Source organism: Scomber scombrus, chromosome 19 (genome assembly GCF_963691925.1).
Source record: "Scomber scombrus chromosome 19, fScoSco1.1, whole genome shotgun sequence".
NCBI classification, from domain to species: Eukaryota; Metazoa; Chordata; class Actinopteri; order Scombriformes; family Scombridae; genus Scomber; species Scomber scombrus.
In genome coordinates, this window is record NC_084988.1 from 25917655 (window position 1) to 25930107 (window position 12453).

The following is a 12453-nucleotide window of genomic DNA, read 5'->3' on the forward strand; positions in this document are numbered from 1 at the left end:
CAAAAGTACACTTTCAAGTATACAACAAGTACACTCATCTATATACTACTAGTGTACTAGGTATATACTTCTAGTCCACATGTTAGTTTATTGAAGTATACTTAAAGTATACCACAAGTACACTCTTCTATATACTGCCATTGTACTAGTTATATACTATATGATGTTGAACATATAAGTTTATAACAGGGGTAATACCTCAAAGCTAATGTGTGTAGTGAAAAACATTTTTATTCTGCTAAATTAAATGTAAGCACGAGTCAATGACTTGACCTTATTCTGTACTTGGATCAATAAATACTAAGTATTAGTACTTTGTGGCACGAAGAAGTAAAAAGTATACTAAAGTACAAATAGAAGCTTTAGTATTAAAGTATAAGTGTAAGTCTTAGTATTAATGTACTTAGTCTTAGACTTTTCTTTATACTTTTCAGTATAAGCCAAGTATACTTCACTATACTATTCTTAAGTATATAAAATATAGTATATAAAAAGTAAATTTCAAGTATACTGCCTCAGTTTTAGTATAAAATAAGTATACTCGTAGTACACTTGAATAAACTACTTTTTTCTAAGGGGAGACTGTAAATAAATGCTAATGCATACAGTCAATAGTTTGATACAGATTAGCCATATCAACTTTACAGGCCAATATCATATCAAAGGTGTGTTATTTCCAGATTGTTGGAGTGGTCCCCAAAGCTTTAATGTGTATATGTATGAAATATATGTGCATATTTACGCATGTAGAGCATTTGTATATGTTAAATGGTTTATTTCTGTTTTTACATTGACACACATTCTAAATGTATTATACATGTGTAGCCTTTGTGGGTGCATTAGTTCATCCATGTTTAAATATATATTAAACTTGTTTGTATGTAGTTATGGATATGTAGATATTGGGAACATATGTAAGTAGGTATATTACTAAATGAACATTATGTTTATTCCCCTTTGTGTGTTGTGGTGTCTTTAGTGGTATTATATTGAAGATGTGACAGTCAGATGGGGTGGCAGAATTGTTTATATCTATTTCCTCAATTTATATAAAATGAAATTTTGTGTGTGAATTTTCTTTTTACCTACCTACACACACACTCATTTGGCCCAGTTGTTAAGAATGCACACATAAATAATCCAAATACAGCTTCATAACAGCCATGTATGTCCATAATGAGCACTGTCAAAAGCTCTTATTGTGTCTACAAGTAGAAAAAGAGAGCACACACTGTGTCTAATAGCTGTATGAGATGAAAAGTTGTTCTGATAAACTTTGAAATGGAAATTATTTGTTTATTTTCTTTTTGTGCAGCCTTTTACTAACAAAAGTGATGATTGTATTCAGCCAGAAAACACAGCCATATGAATTTTACACTGCACAGCAGTCATCAGTTTCTGCTCCAAGAGAAACTGTGTTTTACAAACTGAAGGACAATGTTTGGAAGGTCGTACAGCTGATTTATTCAATTCTTCAAGATTTTATTCAGGATTTTAACAGATCTGCACTGCAGGGTGTGGCTCTCAGCCGCTCTGTGTGTCTCTACTTCACAGTTGATATCTCAGCTCTTACTGTACGGTAGTAACTTCAACAAAACACCCAACTTTAGTTTGGAATCATACAAATTTATGAATGCTCTTTAAAACTGGAGTGTTATTTTCAGAGTGTTGGCCATTGTTTCAATCAGTTCCCATGGCAACATCACTTAAATGAAGTCTGAGCACTTCATTTGAAGATTGTTGCTTGAGTGCCATGACCCTTCTTGTTAGGGGAACTGAACGTGAAGATGTATGTTAAAATTATGTTAATTTATGTTTAATTTACATTCAAGTTGCCAATATGTTATAAAGACAATAAGGTTGAGCTTGTTTTCTATTCTTGTTTGGTTAATGTGTGTTTATGGGTTAAAAGTGATCCAGATATTTGTCACATTAACATTAAGCCACAATAATTTCAAATTAAATCGGTATACTTAATCATTACCACTGGTGGTCTGGTAAAAATGAACAGAAATGTTATGATATGTTTCAGAAAATCTCAGAAGTTCACCCGACTCTTTCCACAATCCAGACTGTCTTCTGGTCTAGTCGGAGCAGATTTTAATTATGCTTTAGCACTCTCAAGCTGTTCATTATACATGTTTTGTTATCGTGAAAGCACAAACTGTGCCATTTTGCAGAGTATCCATGAAAAATGAAATACAGAGTCAGCTTGCTCCCAGTAAAAGAGTTGTTAACATAATTGTTTCTTCAATAATTATGTTGATGCAGCACTTTACTCACTCGCATAGCCCTAATTAATTCAATACTTCAGGCTGTTCGCTGCAGTTTGATTCTATAGGCCAATGAAATGATCAATACAGTAGGCCTATTTGGAGCTCCATGCTTGGCTGAGCCTTGAGGGCATCTCTGCCACTGGATCTTCCAGACAGTGTAACAGTATGCTGTTTTTACTGTTCAGCATAAACAACAAAGTCAATATTGCTTACGTCCTTTCAAAATACATTTTCAAGTCTCAGAAATCACCCTCTACATAAACATCCATTTGTAACTGTAACTGATCTATAAAACTGCCCTGTAGTCCATTCTCATACAGTTACAATGAGCTGTCACTTGGGTTAATAACCCATCTATGGACACTTTCAAAAAATGAATTGGTAAATCAGTATTTTATGTCTGTATCAGTCACTGACCATACAAACAACACTTCTTCAACTATCGATTGACTGATATTAGCTAGATTGATATTGGCTGATTTTGCAACACCCTGGATTACATTCAATGATTCAATTTCCTCTCAAAGGTTTTATAATTTTAATTCCCGACAATATCTGAGCATAGCAACAGTATGATGTTAATCCAATGGAACGCAAAAGTCAGACAAAAGACCCACAAGTTGCACTGATACCTCCCAAAAATCTATCGAAACACCGCTCTGCTGAATTAAAGCCTTTGGAAATTTGGCTTGAAATGATAAAAAATGCATGTATGATTGTTACGACCCTCTGAATCAGCTTGTGACAAAGTGTGCCAAACATAATAACGAGAGTCAGGATTGCAAAGACCAAAAACCGATGAGCCGGCCAACCAAAACTGATGAGCCTGCCAAACTGAACAAAAAGAAGGGAAGACACCCAGACTGGCCCACAAAGGGCTGTAGGATCTGGGCTCTTCACTCTTACCTAAAATCCACATGAAAAGTAAACCTAACAGAGATTAAGCTACAGAAACAGGACTACCGGACCCATCACACAAACAGAAAACTAACAAAGACAAATAACTAACTGGGAAGGTGGGAAGAGGAAGAGAGAGGTAAGCCAGGTTGATCACAATTAGGGCCACCAGGGAAGAAACAAGATATCAATGGGCTGGACAGGATTTGTAACAATAATGTCAAAGTTGAAGCATCCACAAAAATCATTCATAACTATTAGAAAACCTAATTCAAGCTTATTTTACTGATTAGTTCAGGGATCCTCAAACGGCGGACTCCGGCATCCGAAACCAATTTCTAATACTTTTTAGATGCTTACTGTTATATGTACAGAATGCTATTGCGAATTTGAGTTCAAGTAGCTTAAAATTTGCTGATCTGAATTTGCCTTCATGTTCTTTTTTGATCCACCTCTGTAGGGTTTTTGGATGTGTGTTCCCCATACACTGTTTGTCTAAAGTCCAAATGGAATTCCATTAAGTCATCCCTTTTTGCAGACATAAGATATGTCAATGTCCATTTTTAAAGGTATTTCAATTATTGACAAGGGCAGGTGATATCATTAATTTATTGCTAACTGAGGTCAGTGAGGTCACTGTGGTCAACTGAGAAAAAAAATAGATCCATGTGTAAATCGGTACTCTTGGTTTAGAAATCTGTACACATGGATTATAAACCGTGCTCTCAGACTCATATTCCATGTAGGTTGTGGCTCACAGATGTGTGAGTGTGTGTAAATGAGCATTAGAACTCCTGATGAGCAGTCTGGCACCTTGCATCGCAGCCTCTGCCATCAATGTATGAATATGTGTGTGAATGGGTGAATGTTGACATGCACTTTCAATGGGTGAAAGACTAAAAAGGAACTGTATAAATACAGCCCATAATCTGTGCACTCAAATGAAATTGATTGTAAAATCGGAAGTTGTTCCTTTAATTGATATTTCCAAGTATATATTGACATTTTGATTTGATCATTGAGCTCTAAAACAGAAGAGATGGTCCCCACTTGTACAGAATGAATGAAGTCCTCTTTTCCACTGAACAAAGTCACTCTGGTCCCTTGTGAATGGTGTTAGGAAGAAGCTCAATTCTTAGTTCCAGCAGTTCATTGAACACACATGCATCGGAAAATACAGCATTCATGAAGGCATCTGTAAAGCTCCACTTATATAAGACATACCAATGTGCTATTCAATGACCCTACATGTTGGCAGTAGTTAAAGACCTTCACCACTGTTTCAAACTGATTTTATTCAACAACCTTGTCTCTAGAATATTCCATGGGTAGTCCGTGTTGAGCTTGAACTGCAATATTATTTGTATGGTTTTCTTAATATGAACTCAGTGAACTTACATAGGGACATCTACATCAGAGCTCTTCTGACTCATATTCTAATTCAGGACTCCTCACTGTTTACACAATGACATAAATGTTAAACTCATCATGACAGTGTTAAAGTGGAAATAATCATCATGTGACAACGTCTGAGAGAAAAAGAAAGTGTTTAGTGTTTGATCAGTTTTTGCTATGGTAATGTTAGCTTAGCTTAACCCGATCTAATTGTTTACCTGCATGCAGACATTTTGAATAAGGTTCAAATGCTTGAAATAAACTGTCATTTATGTTTTTCTTCTGAAGGCTGCGATCTGTGTCACATAAAGTTTGCATAGTGTGGAAGGGACACACATCCAGTGATGCATTAATTTTACTTTGATACTCAGCAGCAGTTGGTCTTTATGGGTATTTGCATCCCAATATTCTCAAATGAAATGCTTCTTCAGCATTTAACTTGTATGTAAATTGGCAATGAAATCAGCCTCTCTCAGAAGCAGCACAACAGGAAGCTCATTTAAATAAAGCACTGTGTGTAAAATTTGATTTTGAACTTCTGTGACAGAAAAAACTGAAAAGATGATCCCCTCAGAGAATAATTACTTGCGGTTTGATATTTTTTGTACATATGTTTCCTTCCCTGTCTCTGCAGGTTAAAATGAATAATTTGCCACAGAGCCTTTAGATGATCATTGATTATCTGTGAGTACAAATGCAAAGATATGTACACAGAAATTCTGTCATGGAAAATGTATTTGAAATAATCTTTCATATACATTTCTGTTTTTTTGTTTTTCTGATGGCTGCAATCTGTCTCCATCGCAATGGTGGCTGAGGATCATGGGTAATGTAGCCTTCCGCCATCCAACTAAAAAAATATGTTCTATATTGAAAAAATAAATAAATAAATTGCAGTGCACACACACAACCGATAAACCGAGATTACAGGTTTTACATATGGATCTTTTTTTTTCTGAGCTGACCCCAGGGGGCCTCCGTAGATATATCCTCATCAAATGTGCAAAACTAACCAGATGTGACTTGCTGAGCTGAAAATGAGTTCTATATCAGGTTATTTCCTCTCACTCTTACTTTTGTATTATCACTTTGAAATGAATCCATAGTGTTTCCAAGCTATAGTTAATGAGAACAAAAGGGCTATACACTGACTTTTCAGACTGCCCGAGCATATTTGACTTTCTCAGCCAGCCTGGATTTTTTTTTTCATGGCTGTTCAATGGGTATTTGCTGGGGCATGAAATGTAATCCTTTCTAAACTGAACACAAAGCTGTGTAAATAAACCTTGATTCAATAACCCGCCCCTCCCCAAGCCCACACACTCTCTGCTATCTGGAAAAGCATTTATTAACTAAAGCGTCTAATCTAAGGGAGCAGAAAAATGTACTGCTGATGCTAAACTTTACCTTTCTCTGCTGCAATTTCAGATGACGAAAAAGATGAAGGAAAAAAAATGTAGGATTCAAATGATTCTTCTATGTGCTTCGCTTGTAGAGAGCAGGGAGGCTGATCTGTGTGTGATTGGTGGTATAGGTAGAACTGGAGTAATGTAAAGTAAATGTAAAGCCACAAAAATGAAAGCCACAATTTAAGCAAGTTAGTGGAGATTTTGCTCCATTGGGTGGCCCTCTTGTAGAGAATAGAGTTGGATTTGCTGGGGTGAGAAGGCTGAATTCTGGATCTTGAAAATTATTCATAAGCACGCCGGTTGAGATCTGGGCATTTCTCATTGGAGGAAAGTTCCTGGTTTAGCATTCCTAGTTTTGATGGATAAGTCATGACTTTAGATCTTGACACCCATTGTTCTGACTGGCCTTTCTTCAGCTGTGTTAGACTAGTTCACATCTTCAGACTCACATTTGTTTAAGACTAGCATTGTTTTAGGTAGCTGACTTTTTCAAAAAAAGCAAAAAGACCTCAATGCTGGGATACACAGGATCTGGTTGTCAGCAAAAGTAAACGGTGAAAAGGATCTTTTGATAGTCAGCGAACAGTGAACCCTCCAGCCATGTCATATTGACAATATATAGACAAAATTACACCTTTCATTATAGTTTCAATGTCAATATGTGTAGAATATGTATCTATAATAAAATAAACCTCTGGCAGGAACTCTAGCTTGGATGGTCAGTGACACACAGAGTTTGTTTATCTGAGTGTTCTGGTCTGTGAGTGTCTGAATGTTGCTTGGGTATGACATGTTCTGTAAGTCTTGGTTCTCCATGTGGTGATGACTTGCAAGCTGGTGCTTTTATGTCAGTTCACCCGCTGAGTCCTAAAATGAGAGTTGACAGCAGGATTGAAGTTGGTCCTATCTAGTTCCTGGGGTCGGTTCTTTGTGGTTCTAAAGCACTTTGTGATTTTGCACTTTGAAAGGTGTAACAGTAAGTAAACTTAGGTTATCGAATGTTTATCAAAGTTGTGCTATCAGCCAACACTGGGGTGTGAAGTGGTCTTTCTATTGGCGCTTTTCCACTACACAGTTCCAGCATGACTCGCCTCAACTCGGCTCGCCTCGCCTCGGTTCTTTTTGCGTTTCCACTAGGGAAAGTACCTGGTACCTGGTACTTTTTTAGTACCTGCTCTGGTGAGGTTCCAAGCGAGCCAAGCCGGTACTAAAATGTGACGTCGACACACTGCTGGCCGCTGATTGGTAGTTGTGAGCCGTCCCACACAAGAATCAAACCGGGCATTTTTAAATACCGGCAGCAGCGTTACAACCATAGTTACAGCCATACAGCGTTACCATAGTTACAGCCATACGGCTCAATTTTCTTGCTTTGCGTGTGACAAAAAGCCACATACAGCAGCAAGTACACCACCGCCTCAATGTCCTCCATTGTTTATGTGTTTTGTGTCGCGTATAAAACGAAGTCACGGCAGTTTCGCGGAGGCGTGCTATGACGACCCCGCCCACTTTTAGTAGGTACTTTTTTGTAATGGAAAATGTCTGTTCTGGAACTGTACCGAGTCGAGGCGAGCTGAGTCGAGGCGAGTCGTGCTAGAACTGTGTAGTGGAAAAGCGCCATATGTTGCTGGCTCTTGGAGATTTTGAAAGATAAAAAGTGGCAGAATCAGTGGTTTGGTTTAATGACCATGCAGGAGATGGAAAAGGGCAAGTTTTCTTACATTGATAGCAGTTTACAGGATGTTGTGTAGATTTTCATGTGAGTGAGAAGTTTAGAAATGTCTTGTTGGACAGTTGGACAGCACTTTGTGTTTAGTATTAATTAGCAGGTTGGCGTTTTCATTATTGACTTTATTCATAATCACTTTAAAGTCTGAAATGTTACAATTTTTAAGGTTGCTTGACTCTTGAGTAGTTTTGAATACTTTTGCCTTTTCAAATATGACAATTGAGTTTGTTTGCTTTTAGAATTATTTCACTATGGAGGCCTGGATTGGACAATGGAAAACGTAGCTGCAAATGCATAAAAAATAAGTAAATGTAGTTTTTTCTTCTATTTAAGCTTTCAATTCATGTTTTTGAATTTAAGCTTTTCCTTTTTCCATTTTGAGTTTCATATTTGATGTTTCCCTTTTCTTATTTCCATTTTTGATTTCATCTACAGTTTTTGCTTTCAGTTTTTTTCTTCATATTTCCATTCAAGCTTTTCACTTGTTTTTGTCACTTACATTTTTACATCTGCTTTTTTTTTTTTTTTTAAGTTTTATTATGGCCTGATTATTCCTAGTAGTGTAGTAAAATAATAATCTTTACAATTGTACCTATATTAATCTTCTATTTGGAATTTTAAGTTTAATTATTAATTATATAGTTATAGCATAATACTATCAATGTATTATAATATGATACAATAATGCAATACTCCGGCATTCCATTGCTGGTGGATAAATCTACTCAATGTACAGTGAAGCATGTATCTACATAATTGTGAAATGGGGTTTTGAGTGTGCTGCAATAAATCAGATGAAATAAATACAAATGTGTTGATGTGAGTAAGCCTCAGGCACCATACAACTTTCTATTGCGGTCTTTGAAAACCCGGTAGTCAATATGTCAGGCTCCATTGATTAACGTGACTAGTAGAAGAGGTCAGTTCTAAGCGCCCTTCATGTCACTGATGATGAATCTCGACACGGGTGATTAATTAGTGAGCCTCACCGCTGCCTTTTCCAAAAAAAATGAAAAAAACAAACTCTTTGAAGTTTTGGAGTCAGCATTTGTATTCTCCTGATAAATAATTCATCAATAATTCTGGGGAAGAAATGGGGAAAAGGGTGAAGGTAATGTTCATTTTGATTATTTACCCTCCAACTACATGGGTGCACCTCAGCAAGGATTTGCTAACACAACAAAGCAGTTTGGATTTCAGGGATGTTTACAAGTAGGCCAAGATTGCACTACATTTATTTCAAGCTTGATTTTTCAAGATGGAATAATATGTTGAGAGTTTGCATGAAATCAAGGCAGGTATAATTTGATAGGCTCATGAGATGGACGTGAGACTGAATAATGTTCACTGAGGAAGACTTAACCTGTCATTTGCACCCTTAAAAACACCCACATCACCTCTCCAACCCTCTCTACAAACACAGAGATTTTTGTAGGACACAGCTGGACTGTAAAAACATACATTTAATATTGAAATAATCAAATTTGAAGATTAATTAAGTAGTAATACATGTTTAAAGCTGCACTAATCCATCCATTTCATATCAATCACATTAATAAAATCCTTTTAATTTGAAAGGTAATAGTGAAAGCTTGTAGTGAAAACGTAAGCAAATTTAGCCCCTGCCAGCTAATTGTTTCGGCAGCATCTATTTTTATTGAAAAAGCTCTGAGAAACTCAATGTACCCTACCTGCTCAGCACCAAACAGCAGACACACACAGTTAGCAACTAGCTGATGAACATAGCATAGCATTAAGCAGTTAAAGAGCCAGATATTTCCCTCAGGAGGTGGTGGAGACCAAAAACAGAGTGAATATTGGACTTAATCGGGTGGTCAGAAACACAAGTCAAAATGAATATGAATGTAAGTCTTGGTCTACTGGTTTTGCAACTATTTACTAACATGTTAGCCATAAAAAATATGCTTGTTTTGGGCTTTGACAAAATAATCTTAAAGTTCACTTACTTGAGGCAGACAATGAGGCAACAGCACGGGGTTATTAATGCTGCAGAGTATAACCCATAACTATAGAAATAGAATGATTGCAGTGATGGCAGCTGGCCACTGTTTATGAAGCATACTATAAACCCTCAAATAAATTCAAATGATAGGGCGGCACCCTCTGTAGCGTAAGTTATACGGAAAATGAATAAAGAGACAACAACAGAGCATTGTCAAAATGTCTGCTGCTCCATGTTACTCTTTTCATTTACCAGTTATTTCCAACACCTTCTCCTTTCTGTGCTTTAAAAAGGTAACATCAACCACTCCGAACTTCCTGTGTCTGTTTGAAATGTAAAGCCTACCAATCAGGACAGGGTTAGCTGATATAGGGCTTTTAAAGTGAAACCTCATTGATGGTAGCTTAACAATGATTGAAAAAAGACAGATGAGAAGTGACATGAGAGAGTGGGGAGTATGATGAGACTCTGAAGCTGTACTGATGGAGTTAGTGCTGTGGAAATGGACATTATACTCAATTTATTAAGACAACTCCAGATAAATGGGGAAGAAGTGAGCAGATAAAAAGAGGGATAGATCAGAAAGAATAGAAGCTTTTACTAAAAATAACTTGTAAGAGTATATTTATAAAACAGGCGGAATTAGGATTTTATTTTCTTTCAATATGTAGGGCAGTACGGGGATTTCCTGCACAAATTGGTATGTTTGGTCACTCTAATAAGCTCAAAATGCTTGAGTAAACTGGATTGTAATGGAGGCGGGGGGCTGTGGAAGCCTCGGGCTGAAACTGTGGGTTTAAGCAGCAGAAGGAGACTGCTGGATCTGGATAAACAAGCCTGATCCAACAGCCAACAGCTGTCCAGGAGCTGCAGGGACCCAACGCAATGCAAGTGTTGATCCTCGACATACACACTATTGACCATACACACACACACACACACATACATAAACCAGAGCCACAAATATTATCTTCTGGGGGAATTTACAGGAGGTGAACTAATATCTGAAATCAGAAAATACACTACAGGTGTCATAATAAGCAAGAAACCAGAGTCTGAAGTCATATTATAATCTCACTGTCTGACCATGAAACATACAACAGCTACAGATATAGTTGGGCTCAGAGCCAAAATGACTGTCAGGCTGACATTTTCTCAGCAATCCCGTGGGTCACGCAATTCCTGCAGGATAAAAGTTAATTTCATGAGTCAATCATAATTAAAATAGGTCAGCATTGCCTGAAGATGTTCAAATAAGCACTATCACGCGAGAGAGCAGTAAACTCATCCATTTTCATGTCTGTTTCATCCTGTCTGCTGTGGCCTCTGCTCTGCATGTGTGTGCAGAAGCCGAGATGTTTTTTTGGGAATCCTTTGGCTAACAGGATTCCTGTGGAATTCCCGCAGGATGGGTGTCAGTTTCACTATTCATCATGCGACTGGGATGGGACGGGAATATTTTTTCTGGGAGTGGGACAACAGTGAAAATCCACTCCTGTATCACTGTCTAGTTCAGACCTCTATTTGAAGAATGAAGAAAGCATTAATGATAAAACGTTTGAGCCTCATTGTGTGGTCTCTGTGTGGATATTTTTCTTTCTTTGTGGTGCACTTGAATTTTTTTTCTTCTTATGAAATGAGGCTTGAATAAAGGAATGCAATAGTTTTATGTTTTTTTCAAAATGTATCACCTTTTATGTTAAATCGCCACTAAAATAGGTAAGTAAGCTAGATACTATAGTATTATTCCAAGCTGAAATTCCACTTTAATATTATTTGTTTCTTCTTCATTATAAGCTTTAATATTCAAATGAAAGAAACCACAGAGTTTGATTATTTAACTCATAAACTGCCGCTCAGCCTGGCTTCCAGTTTCTCCTAGTGGCCAACACATAGTACTGCAGTAAAAAATCCCCATGCAGCCCAAAAAGCATTTTCCCCTCACAGACAGCCATTATAAAAGACACAGCTATAATACTGTTGACTGCTGAACTGCAAATAAGGTCCTCAGGAACTTCTGCATTACACATTTATATATATTACAGATTTACTTACATAGATTATTTATTGTATATAGTATTTTATTAATCCATTTTATTTTATTACTTTCACCCATACACTGCTACTTGTTTTCCCCACTATACTGCTTGTGTCAACTTGAATTCCTCCTGAGGGCGATCGATAAAGATACAACTTATCTTCATTTAGAATATGTGATGTCATCACAATGTAAAGTATTTTGGCATGATCTGAAACTTGCGGGTGGGGTCAGCTGGAGAAACACTACTACTCGTGTTCAAATGAGCAATTTTCATTTGATTGAAGGTGAGATAATGATGGCATTGAGGTACTATCTTTGAAACGGGGATTCAGATGTTATAATACGTCCATGGGTTACATGAACGACTCCACACATCATTTTCTGTCATGTAAAACAGAGCAGGTGGACCCAAATGTAAAAGACTGAATGCATTGATATTTTAACAAAGCCTGCATCCTTATTACTTTCACACTATTGTTTAGAGACCACCTTCATCAGTCAGAGGAGACAAATGCCTTTTGATGATTGACACAAACATCTCTACCATCACTGTCAGCTTTAATGTGTTCAGTTCCAATCTGACACCACAGTAATGGTGGTGATGCTTGAGAGCATACATACAAACATATAAATCAGCCCCCAGACATATTTATACAAACAGTGGTCTATGATCATGCTCCAGCTATCTCGCATTTTTACAAGTTCAAATTTCATTGAGACGGCCTCCACCTTTAGCTTTAGTT